The 12,230-nt window shown below is 40.2% G+C and overlaps 1 long non-coding RNA gene across 1 annotated transcript in view; it reads right to left on the bottom strand.

Moving 5' to 3' along the window:
• The window catches only part of LOC124244899 (uncharacterized), a 34,057-nt gene that overhangs the window by 13,823 nt on the left and 8,004 nt on the right, over window positions 1-12,230 (bottom strand). The window contains exon 2 of the long non-coding RNA XR_006890138.1: window positions 4,043-4,211. This is a non-coding gene — a long non-coding RNA (uncharacterized LOC124244899). The remainder of the gene's footprint in view (window positions 1-4,042; window positions 4,212-12,230) is intronic.

Raw genomic sequence — 12,230 nt, 5'->3', positions numbered from 1 at the left:
AACGGGAATAACTTTCAGGAGGCTGGAGAACTGTGTTGGCGCCACAGCCAGGACATAGCAAAAACCCATAACATGGTGGTGGCTCCATGGCCCCATTGGGTAACTCTTATCTAGGACATTCTGACTTGGTCCATTTGGGATTCCAAGGCTTTAATTCAACATGAAGAAACCACATGAGTTCCAGCAAGCAAATTCCTCTGGGGATGGCTTCCGCTTAAAGAGGGAACCGCTTAAAGACCCAGGCAAAGACCACCAGGGGCCTGGTCCTGAGAGAAAGCTCTGCCTATGAGTAGGCAGTGGGATAGCGTGCTTGTACATCACAGCACTTCCTTCTGCTCACAAGGCTCGTTATTCTTGAGTCACATGGTTAAGGGCTGTATATCCTAGTCTCCCACTTCTCTTGGGACCCCAAACCCAAGAAAATCTACACAAGCACAAAGGAAGGAAAAGCATTGTGGGCTACAGCAGTATGGAAAGTTTTCATACAAAAACAACATGAATAATAATAGCTACCATGTGTTGAACATCTATTGTTATGGTACTGTGCTTGGCATATTTCTATATCACCTAATTAAATTTTCATAACTCTGACAGAAATGTTGTCTTCAGAGCTACCAATAAGTAGCAAAGAGAGAATTCCAATACCAGCCTGAGTCTGAAACCCAGTCTCTTTCTACTGAACTCTAATATTTCCGTTCAGGAAAGCTATTGAAGCACTTAGTATGACTTGATATTGAAAATAATAGGAAGAAGAAAGAAGGAACAGCCAAGGTGATCCACAGGAAAAGCACAAGGCAAGTCTAGATGAAGCAAAAATACAGAAGAGATGAGGCTACAAGGGTAACTGGTATTATTGGAGCGCTCACAACAAAGAGAATAGGATGTGTAGGTGACCATGTGAATGGACTGGTAGGCTTTAGGAAGATAAGAAAGAGTGGAAATATAGTCAAGGGAGATACCAACACAAAAAGAAGTTGGTGACTATCCCAGGGCTGGGTTCCAACGTGACAGGCATACTTGGCTTGACAAACCGGAAAGTGCTTGAAAGAAGAAAGCCTGGATGGAGATGAAAGGAAAGAAACAGACACACCCACCTGCTGGAAAACAGAAATGGACCTACAGCCACAGCAGCTGATACCCCGCATTTTCAAACAGGCTGAGCTCTAACACAAAGGACTGACAGATTGTCAGCAACTGTTTCCAAAAGAAAGACTGTGATCACAAGACCCAGGACATATCTGGATCTACACCACATGTCACTGGGGCCAGCACAATGAAAAGCCTCTACCCCGAGGGGCTCAGTTAACTTAAGGGAGTTTATCTCTGAGAATCCTTTGTTTTTCATGCATTCCTGTGGGCTAGCACTGCCATTTCCAAAAGGTTGACGTGTCTCCCATTTTCCTGATGGGGGAGATTACTCACAGAGCCACTGACCACAGCAATAGGGATGCTTCCAGGCACCAGCCCGGGGCAGAACCAGGAAGAGGCCAAAGTTCAGCTTTGGTATCTCCCATTCACCCCCATCCCAGTTCTCTCCTTCATCTTGGCGTATTTCTTCCTCCTCCTCAGCTGCCTACCCTGAATTCTAAAGAGTTTTGTTCTGAGAGGGATCTCAATTTATCATTTCAGGGATTCTAGAACCTCACTGGGTGTAAGAAGCACTCTGGTTTACCCATCTCCCCACCCAGAGATTCTTTCCAAACTGGTTTGGGGCCAGGTCCCGAAGTCAGTCCAGGTGATTTTCATGCAGATGGAGAAACACTGCATAAGGTGTTTGTTGGTAATTGAAGTATTCATTGATAATGGCTTAGGTTTTAATAAAGACTTCTTGACTGGAATTATGTAAATCTGAAGATACGACTCTCCAAATGTGGAATGTTGGCTAGAGAAGGATATTTGCAAGGCAGAAGATCACCTCTGGTACTCTCTCAACTGACATCTTTCTACCTATAAACAAATAAGGCTCAAATCAAACTCTAAAAGACAACTACTCTCCTACACAAAAGGTTGACCCTTGGAGCTTCCCTCTCACGGTGCCAATACATATTTCTGCCTTGATTGTCAGGATAGATCCACAGAATCGTCTGAATATCTCCAAGCTATCCCACATAGGAACATAATTATATAGAGAACAGAATTTATTAAGTTTAAAGGCGTTGCCATTTTTCTCAGTCACAGTGAAAACCAAGCTTCAAAACCAGTCACTACATAGTCAATGACCATGCCTCTATTCTTCATAGCATTAGTTACTCTGCCTACACCTTTTTCTTTTATTAATTTCATTGTGTTATAACATCTTCTTTACACATTTATAATTACCTTGAAAACAGTGACCTTACTAACATGAGCTGATAATCAAAAAGAAGGAAAAAGAAAAGGTTAAATGCATATTCTATGGGTCACATTTGACCTTTACTCTTTCCACTTTAAATTGCCATTTCCCTCACTGCTTTAGAGACATCTGAGAAACAATATGGAATTTTATCCACCTTTGACCCTAAGACAGACGTCTTTGGGAAGCCTGTAAGCCTAAATTTCAACAAGCTCCACAAGAGGGCAGTTTTCCAGGTTCCTGCAAGGTTGGATTTGATCTGCCAAAGACTACTTCCAATTGGCTAGTTTTCTTTCTTTTAAACCTCTCCCATTAGCTGGGAAAAGGGGATGCCAGCAGGGAGGGGGCCATAATTTCAAAGGACACATTTTCAGTCTTACCTGTCACTGACGTAAGAACCATGTTCCAAGTTTGGAAATTCTGGTTATTTTCCCAAAACTTCTACAGTTCAAATATATGACATACACATCATATTGTCCTCTGAAGCAGAAGGCACTTGTAAAAACATGTCACTACTTTGTAAAACCAATCATGAATCGCTTCATTGTTGCTCCCACGTGAACACAGTTAATTAATACAAAGTAAAGCTTCTGATTGTTATTTTAAAATAATTTCTCAGCAGAGTTCATTTCAAATAAATAAACCATATTCTGAAACCTACCCCTTACTTTTTAAAAAAGTTGTAAACATTAATAAAGCATATTCCTAGAAGATTCTGAGAGTTATTTCCTACAAATTTGGAGAGTTAAGGTTCTGGTTGAGGGAGCTGGTAGAAAAAACAAAGGACAAAGACTCTTTGGAACTTCTCTGTTCCTCCTTTTACAGACTCCAGGGAGTTCGAACATGTACAAGTGTTAAAAGTTGTCAGGACTCTAACAGTGTATTCATTTAAGAAAGGAAACCCTCTGTAGGTTCTACTTGCCATCAGTATTACCAAGAAACCTTTAACTTCTTTTAAGTTAAAATTTTCAATTTTAAATTGAATCAGGGTTCATTTTCTCATTCAACAAATACTTATTCACTACTTTCTATGTGCCAGAATCATATAAAAGAATCAACAGTGCATTAAGCAAACAAAATTGACCTCATCCTCATCTTCAATTGGTTGAGAAAGAGTTTTGGAATATGATCAAACTAATTTTGAGATTAAATGTTCATAGGTTAAAACACATATTTAAAAAACGTTTTGGGGCCAGCCCCATGGTTGAGTGGTAAAGTTCAGCATGCTCTGCTTTGGCAGTCTGGGTTCATGGGTTCACATCCCAGGCACTGACTTACACCATTTGTCAGCCATGCTGTGGCAGCAACCCACATACAAAATAGAGGTAGACTGGCACAGATGTTAGCTCAAGGCAAGTCTTCCTCACCAAAAAAAAAAACGTGTTTTGTCCTCTGGGAAGTAAAATGAAATTCTGTAACATGACTTTGCTCAGACATCGAAAGTTTATTAAATCATGATCCAAAACTTCTGTCTTCAAGCCATTTGCTCCAGGGCAAAACCATTCATCTATCCTTGGAGATGTTATAAAAATGAATGGGGACAGGGATCCGAACATATTTGAAAAGAACTATAAAGTATTATACAATTACTCCTCCCAATTCTCAAGGCCTAGTTCAAACTTCATTTCATTGTTGAAATCTTCTACAAATTTCACTAAGCTCCTACAAGCCAGAAATAACTTTTACCTTTGGGGGCTCTAAAGCACTTACCACACACTGCCTTATATCATGGTCCAGTTGTGCATTCATTTATCTTTTATTGAGTACCTAATATATCAGCAGCAGTGCAGTGCCGGGCAGTGGTTGACAGTGGGGGCTCTGGCCTGGATTTCCAGAGGTGGCTCCCATTTCTGTATGACCTTGGGCTCAGTTTTCTCATCTGTAAAGAAAAATGATGAGTCCAACCATGTGGAATTATTATGATGATTAAGAACACTCCTATAAACTGTCACAGCCAAGAGGAGCCTACGGAAATAGGATGACGAAAGGTAATATGGTATCCTGGATAGATCTGAGAATAGAAAAAAGAAATTAGGTGAAAACTAAGGAAATTCAAATGAATTAGACTTTTGTTAATAATAATGAATCAATATTGATTCATTAACTATGACAAATGTACAATACTGATGTAAGATGTCAATAATAGTGGAAATTGAGTGTAGGGTATAGGGAACTTTCTCTACATCTTCATAACTTTTCTGTAAATCTAAATCTATTCTAAAATAAACAGTTTATTTAAAAAGTAAAAATTAGAATTAGAAAAAAATTGCAATGTTACTATATAGGTAAAGCATTTAGAATAATACGTGGACTTAATATCATTAAAATGTCTACATTTTACATTGATCTACAAATTAAAAGCAATCTCTATCAAAATCCCAATGGCATTTTTTACAGAAAGAGAAAAACAACTCTACAATTCATATGGAACCACAAATAGCCAAAACAATTTGGAGAAAGAACAACAAATCTGGAGGTATCAGACTAGCCGATTTCAAAATATAAAGCACAAAATATACAGTACTGGGACTGGCCCCGTGGCTGAGTGGTTAAGTTCGCGCTCCGCTGCAGACAGTCCAGTGTTTCATTGGTTCGAATCCTGGACGAGGACATGGCACTGCTCATCAAACCACGCTGAGGCGGCATCCCACATGCCACAACTAGAAGGACCCACAATGAAGAATATACAACTATGTACTGGGGGGCTTTGGGGAGAAAAAGGAAAAAATAAAATCTTAAAAAGATATATATATACAGTACTGGCCTAAAGACAGACATACAGAGCAGTGGAAAAGAACAGAGAGCCCAGAAACAAACCCACACATATATGGTCAACTGATACTCAACAAGGGTGCCAAGAATACTCAAAGGGAAAAGAAAAGTCTCTTCAACAAATGGTATTGGGAAAACTGGATATCAACATGTAAAAGAATGAAATTGGACCCTTATCTTAAACCATACACAAAAAATTGACTCAAAATAGATTAAAGACTTAGGGGCTGGCCCCGTGGCTGAGTGGTTAAGTTCACGCACTCCACTGCAGGCGGCCCAGTGTTTCATTGGCTCGAATCCTGGGCGCGGACATGGCACTGCTCATCAAACCACACTGAGGTGGCGTCCCACATGCCACAACTAGAAGGACCCACAATGAAGAATACGCAGCTATGTACCGGGGGGCTTTGGGGAGAAAAAGGAAAAAAATAAAATCCTTAAAAAAAAAAAAAACAGACTTAAGCATAAGACTGGAAACTATAAAACTCCTAGAAGAAAACACAGGGGAAAAGCTTCATGACATTGGTTTTGCTAATGATTTGACACCATAAGCACAGGCAACAACAACAACAAAAATAAACAAGTAGGATTACATCAAACTGAAAAGCTTCTACACAGAAAAGGAGACAATCAATAGAGTGAAAGGGCAGCCTATGGAATGGGAGAAAATATTTGCAAACCAACTATCTCATAATGGGTTAATATCCAAAATATATAAGGAACTCATACAATTCAAGAGCAGAAAAATCTAACAACCTGACTGAAAAATGGGCTAATGGCTTGCATAAATATTTCTCCAAAGAAGATAAACAAATAACCAATAGGTATATGAAAAAATGCTCAACATCACTAATCATCGGGGAAATGTAAATCAAAACCATAATGAGATATCACCTCACACCTGTCAGGATGGCTATTATCAAAAAAAAAAAAACTATTAGCCAGGATGTGGAGAAATTGGAACCCTTGCACACTGTTGGTGGGAATGCAAAATGGTGTAGCCACTATGGGAAACAGAAAAAGCTCCACAAAAAATTAAAAATAGAACTAGCATGGGATCCAACAATCTCACCTCTAGGTATCTACCCAAAGAAATTGAAATCAAGATCTCAAATAGATATCAGCACTCTTATGTTCATTGCAGCACGATTCACAATAGCCAAGATGTGGCAACAACCTAAATATGCATCAAACAGATGAAAAGATAAAGAAATTGTATATACATACAATGGAATACTATTCAGCCTTTAAAAAGAAGGAAATTCTGCAATATGCAACAACATGGATGAACTTTGATCACATTATACTAAGTGTAATAAGCCAGTAACAGAAAGACAAATACTACACAAGTTCACTTACATGAGGTATCTAAAAAAGTCATAATCATAGAATCAAAGAGCAGAATGGTGGTTGCCGGTGGGGGGTGGAGGGGAGAGAACGGGGAGTTACTAATCAATGGGCATAAAGTTTCAGTCCAGCAAGATGAATGAGCTCTAGAGATCTACTCTGTAGGTACAACATTGTGCCTACAGTCAACAATAATATATTGTACACTTAAAGATTTGTTAAGAGGGTAGATCTCATGTTAAGTGTTCTTTCCAGAATAAAATTTTTAAAATACTTCTTAAAAATATATATATATATATGGCCCATAGCAGTCACTCGATGAAAGGTAAGTCGCAATTGTTAGCAGTAGCAGAAGTAATAATAGTGGGAAACCAACAAAAGCTTTTAAGTAAAATTTTGAATTTCTTGTTCCTTATGTTTTGTTTTGTTTGTTTTTGCTTTTGGGATTTTCTTTTTTGCACAACATTTAGCAAAGAGCTGTAACTATAAACAAAACTATTATTTAATTTTCTAATTTTATTGTTTCAGCATTATCTAGGAAAGGATTTAGTGTGCCAAAGAGTATACATTGTAATGACTTATGGTCGTAAACATATGTGGTGTGATTAGTTAATAGGCATGCCTGAAATGTCAACAGCACCTATTTGAGAGGCTACAAACTTATTTCCCATGCTTTCCATCTGAACTGTTGAGTTTTTATTGTATGATTCTATTTATATCAAATGTTCAGAACAGGCAAATTCATAGAGACAGAAGGTAGATTACTGGTTGTCAGGGGATGGGGAGAGGAAGAAATAAGAAGTGACTGCTAAAAGGTATGGGCTTTCCTTTTGGGGTGATGGAAATGTTCTGGAATTAGATAGTCGTGATAGTTGCACAACATTGTGAATATACTAAAACCCATTGAAATGAACTAAAACTTTAAAATGGTATGTTTTATGTTATATGAATTTTATCTCAATTAAAAAGTTTCAAAAAACCACATAAAGTGCTTAGAATGGGGCCTGGCCCTGAGTAAGTATCCAATAAGTGTTAGGGATGATTAATACTAATACTTCCAGGGGCTGGCCCCGTGACCGAGTGGTTAAGTTTGCGCGCTCCGCTGCAGGCGGCCCAGTGTTTCGTTAGTTCGAATCCTGGGTGCAGACATGGCACTGCTCATCAAACCACGCTGAGGCAGCATCCCACATGCCACAACTAGAAGGACCCACAACGAAGAATATACAACTATGTACTGGGGGGGGGGGGGGGGTTTTGGGGAAAAAAATAAAATATTTAAAAAAAAAATACTAATACTTCCAGCACAGTTATTATGTTCTTCACTGTAATAAAGTGTCTAACTTCATTTTTTGATGTTTGGCTACTGACAGCTTTTGAGTCTGGCCCTCCTGCTTCCCTCCCACCCACATCTGGGCAAACTGATAAAAAAAAAACCTGGGTGTTCCTCTCCTTTGTTGAGCACGAAATTCAAATCACATGAAGCCCTGGCCCATGTGCGGGAACCCTCACCCCAGCCCCACCCCTTAACTACGATTAAAAACCCAGGCTAGGCTCCTTCTCCTGCTCTCTCAAGGCATTTCAGACCTGCTTTGCCCAGAGATCTCAAATTTGCAAGCAATAAACCTTTCATATCCTCTTGGTATATGTATGTGACTTTATCAGTCTCAAAATCCAAACCAATTTTAGGTTGGGGAGGGGTGTCCATCCTATCTCGGCTGGGTAGCTACGACAATTATCATTGTCCTTATCATTCCGCCTCACTGGGCCTGCACTCCCACGTGACAACTGTACGTGGAGCTGAAGAAGACTGCCCTATTTACACAGGGCACATGCTCTCCAGTTGGCCACAGTCTCCTCCACTCCCAATCACCTTGCTTCCAGCCTCTTGCACTCATTTACTCTACCTGTCCAGCCTTTATAGGTGGGCACGTTTGCAGTGCCAAATCTAAGAGAAAGGGCCTAGAGACAGGTTTGCAGCTGAGATGTGGCTTCCATTCCCATTCTCAGAAAGGAGTCACCCTCCCCTTGCCCTGGCCCCGGGATAGCCCAGCCCAGCCCAGCGCCTGCTCACCTTCCTAAAGAATGCCCTGGTCATCCCTGATCTGGAGGCATCCCAGCTTCAGTGCTGCCCTCTCTTACCCGTCAACACCATCTCTGTGGGCAAAGCCTCGAGGCGGGTGGTCACTTGGCTCCCCTTCAGTGTGTAATGGCTTCTCCTGGTCGTCTGTGGGCTGCTTGTAGGGGTTGGAGGTCTGCTGCAGGACCCTGTGGGTCTCTCACTGGGACTCAACGTATCCTCAGACCCAGGACTGTCACTGAGAGGAGGGATGGTGAGAGAGAGGTGACAGCGTGGACCACTTCACTCTCCTCTCGGAAGGATGACACAAGCGCTCTGACAAAGGTCGGGGACCCCTCATGCTCCTCTGTAGGCAAAGGTTTTTCACAGGAGAGGCAGAATTTGAACCCTGCTTCGATACTTTTGCCACAGTCTGGACAGATGGTGATCATGCTTTATGGGGTCTGACCCCAGATTCACTGGTCTGGAAACTCTATCTTAGCGCCCTTCTCAGTTGCCCCAAGGAAACTTCCGCTCTGGCGGAAGGTGTTGCGCAACTGTGCCGCGCACGTGAGAACTGCGTGATTTCTGAATTATAATTTTTGTGTGTATATCATAGTAACAATTATAGATCTGTTCATGTCTTATGACCTTTAATGACTTTACATTGTCCATAGGATCAAGTCTAAATGTCTTAATATGTCATTCTAGGACCTGAACAATGGAATCTTCCCAGACTCATCAGCCACCTGCCCCATAAACCTATACTCTTCATATATTTGTGCTATTTCTTGTGCTTTTACCTGGAATATTCATCAACCCATTCTTCTCATAACAAAATAATTCTCATCTTTTGAAGTCTTTTGTGTATATTATGACCACTTCTCTGATGTCTTCAGAAAAATTAATTACTGATTCCTCCATCTTCCCATAGCATTTTATTTATAAAGATTATAAAAAAATTATAATCTTCTAGAGAACACTAAGTATGATTTATTCATCTTTATATTTATTTTTTGAATTGGATTTGTTAATTTCAAATGATCCTTTCTTGGAAACATAATGACCATGATTAGCGAAGCTAACAGATCCAAATACAGTATTTTTCTGTCTTAAATTCCTTTAGAAAGGACGTATACCACATTGTCATCCACTGGGTTTTAGGTTGCCTTGGGATTCGTGATTTGCTGTCAGGTCTTCACTCTCTACCTTAATAAGCCAATCCCAAAGGGATGATATCCCATCTATCCCTTCTTTTGTTCTCTTGTGGGTCAAAAGCATCAGTCACAGTAGCTCTATATACTAAAGTGAATAGCCCCATATTTATGAACATGGCCAACCTTCATTCTGTATTCAAATACTTTAACTCTCAGTTTTATTCTCTTCAATTTTATCTCTGAGGATTGCTGAACCCTGATACTCAGGGTTCTCTCATCTGACCAAGAGTCTGCCTGAATATATCTTTTATCCTTAGGCACCTAAGCATCCATAAAAAATGCTGCTTCACTTTATAGAGCGCTGGAGGTTTCCTCAAAGACAGCCAAAGTTGACCAATAAACATACGTCTTTTTTCTTTGCAAAATTAATATATTGATTACAAAAATTCAAATAATACCTAAAAGTAAGAAAGCAAATCTCTCCTTCATCCCCCAATATCGCAATTTATTGTATAAAGTATGACATCTCATTTCCATGTACACTAAATGTTTCATATATATTAAATACTTTTTCTCATTTTTATACCCATAAATCATATTATATCAACCACTCTACTTAATAAACAATAGAAATATTCCGATGTCCATGCTTCACTTCTTTTGTTTTTATTTTGTCCAAGCCATATAAACCTATTTAGAAAAGAGCAGTTATGATAAGAAGCAGAATATGGAATATGGCAAAGAAAACAAATGTCACATGTGTCTTACGGACATGCTTTTTCCTCACTGAAGCAAAAGGGCCAAGTTCTGTGGCATCAAGACAGTCCTCAAAAAGAACAGAGCTTCATTCTTGAACTTAAACTTAATCCTGACCCACTTTATTTCCACATCTTTGATACTATTAGTTTAATGTATTTTGTTAACCCAGCTCAGACTCTTACATCAGATTCTTAACAAGTAGGTATCTTGACAAGAAAATTTCCCTAAACTTCTAAAATGATGATGAAGCCAGCATGTCAGATTTGGTGGCAGACTTTACTAAAGCTATGAAATCTGCTCTCCACCACCAGTTGAATTTGGGTACATCTATTTGCGCAGTGTGCTAGACAAAACCATGCTTCTACAAGCCAGATTCAGATTATGCCCAGCATCCTCTCAAAAATCAAGCCAGCACAGAAAGCGATCTCATGCAACATTGGTGCAATCATTCAGGAACGTCTATATATTCAGTGACTGTACTTCCAAACCCAAAGCACAAGAAAATAGATGTGATTCCATAGGAATTCCATGTCCTAGATGATGAAATCATATCAACGCAAAAATGTAATCCAAAGCCTGAGGTAGTATAGCCATTCTCACAGAGGAAACTTCCAGAAATCTATTGGAGAGAACTAAATGCAAATTCCACCTCCTAGGCAACTTGTTCAGAGATGCATGGGAGCCTAAAAAAAAAAACAAAAAAAAAATAGGACACTTTTTCAAAAAACCTCCCTTCTGGTGGACATCATCCCAAAAGGACCAAGACATGATATCAAGGCAGTCAACTAAAGTAAACCTCTGCACTGTAAACATCTTTCCAAAGGAAGAACTACAGTAACTGGGACCCCCACCTGCTTCCTCCAACAGTCCCCACAGCATCATCCATGGGCCATAATTAACATCAGTGGAAACACAAGAGTGCCAACAACAAAGATCCAGAATATAGTCACTCCATCAGCAGCTAAGCTCATTGAATCTCTACCCCCAGACATGTGCAGTAAACCACACTAGCTGTGCCCATCACAAGCCAAAGGGGCTTGATTAGAAGTAGGGTTAAAAAAAGGGAAGTGGGAAGAATGTGTAGAAGCTCACCAGTTAGCGATGCAACATAGCCTCTGACTCCTGGGAAACCATAGCAGTCAACAATTGATGCTGTATACTTGCAACCTGGAGGAGCTTCTTGTTAACTAAGATTTCATGCAGCCCCAGAAGTGAAGGGGGAAAGCCATCAATGGTGACAGATGGCCTGTCTACACGTGTACTTAGACGAGATTGGACTGTGCATCATTAATCGGGCAGCTTTGAGCCCTACTCACACACGTGAATAGTAATGTCATCAGCGGCAGCATCTCCTAATACTAAGCACAAAAATAAATACTTCAACATGAAGTGTAGACACAGGCCAAGGGAGGTCTCTCTGGAGTTTTGAATTCTCATCATAGACTAAAGATGATTGATGGTGATGGTGCTGCGGTTAATGGACATAGTACTGTATTTCCCATCACTTTTCCAGTACATATTTCTGATTCCCTTGATTATTTGCAGCCTTCACAAATGTTAGTCTTCCTGAAATCCCCACTCCACTTTCTCAGTTGCCCCAGCTAACCCGTGGTTTCACTGAGCCGCCTGTGTGCTCCCTTTCATTTCTGTCCATGTAGCGTGCAAGCTTTCATTGTTCAGCTACCTGAGCATTTCTCCTTTACCCGGCACCCTCCCCCCACCATTTCGCCCAGACTGTACTAGCCTATCAAGATGAAAACAACACTATGACACTCGGAACAAACTTCTCCTGTCAGATGCACACAGG

This window comes from Equus quagga, chromosome 9, assembly GCF_021613505.1.
Source record: "Equus quagga isolate Etosha38 chromosome 9, UCLA_HA_Equagga_1.0, whole genome shotgun sequence".
Classification (NCBI taxonomy): domain Eukaryota; kingdom Metazoa; phylum Chordata; class Mammalia; order Perissodactyla; family Equidae; genus Equus; species Equus quagga.
This window is presented reverse-complemented; position numbering and strand designations above follow the sequence as displayed.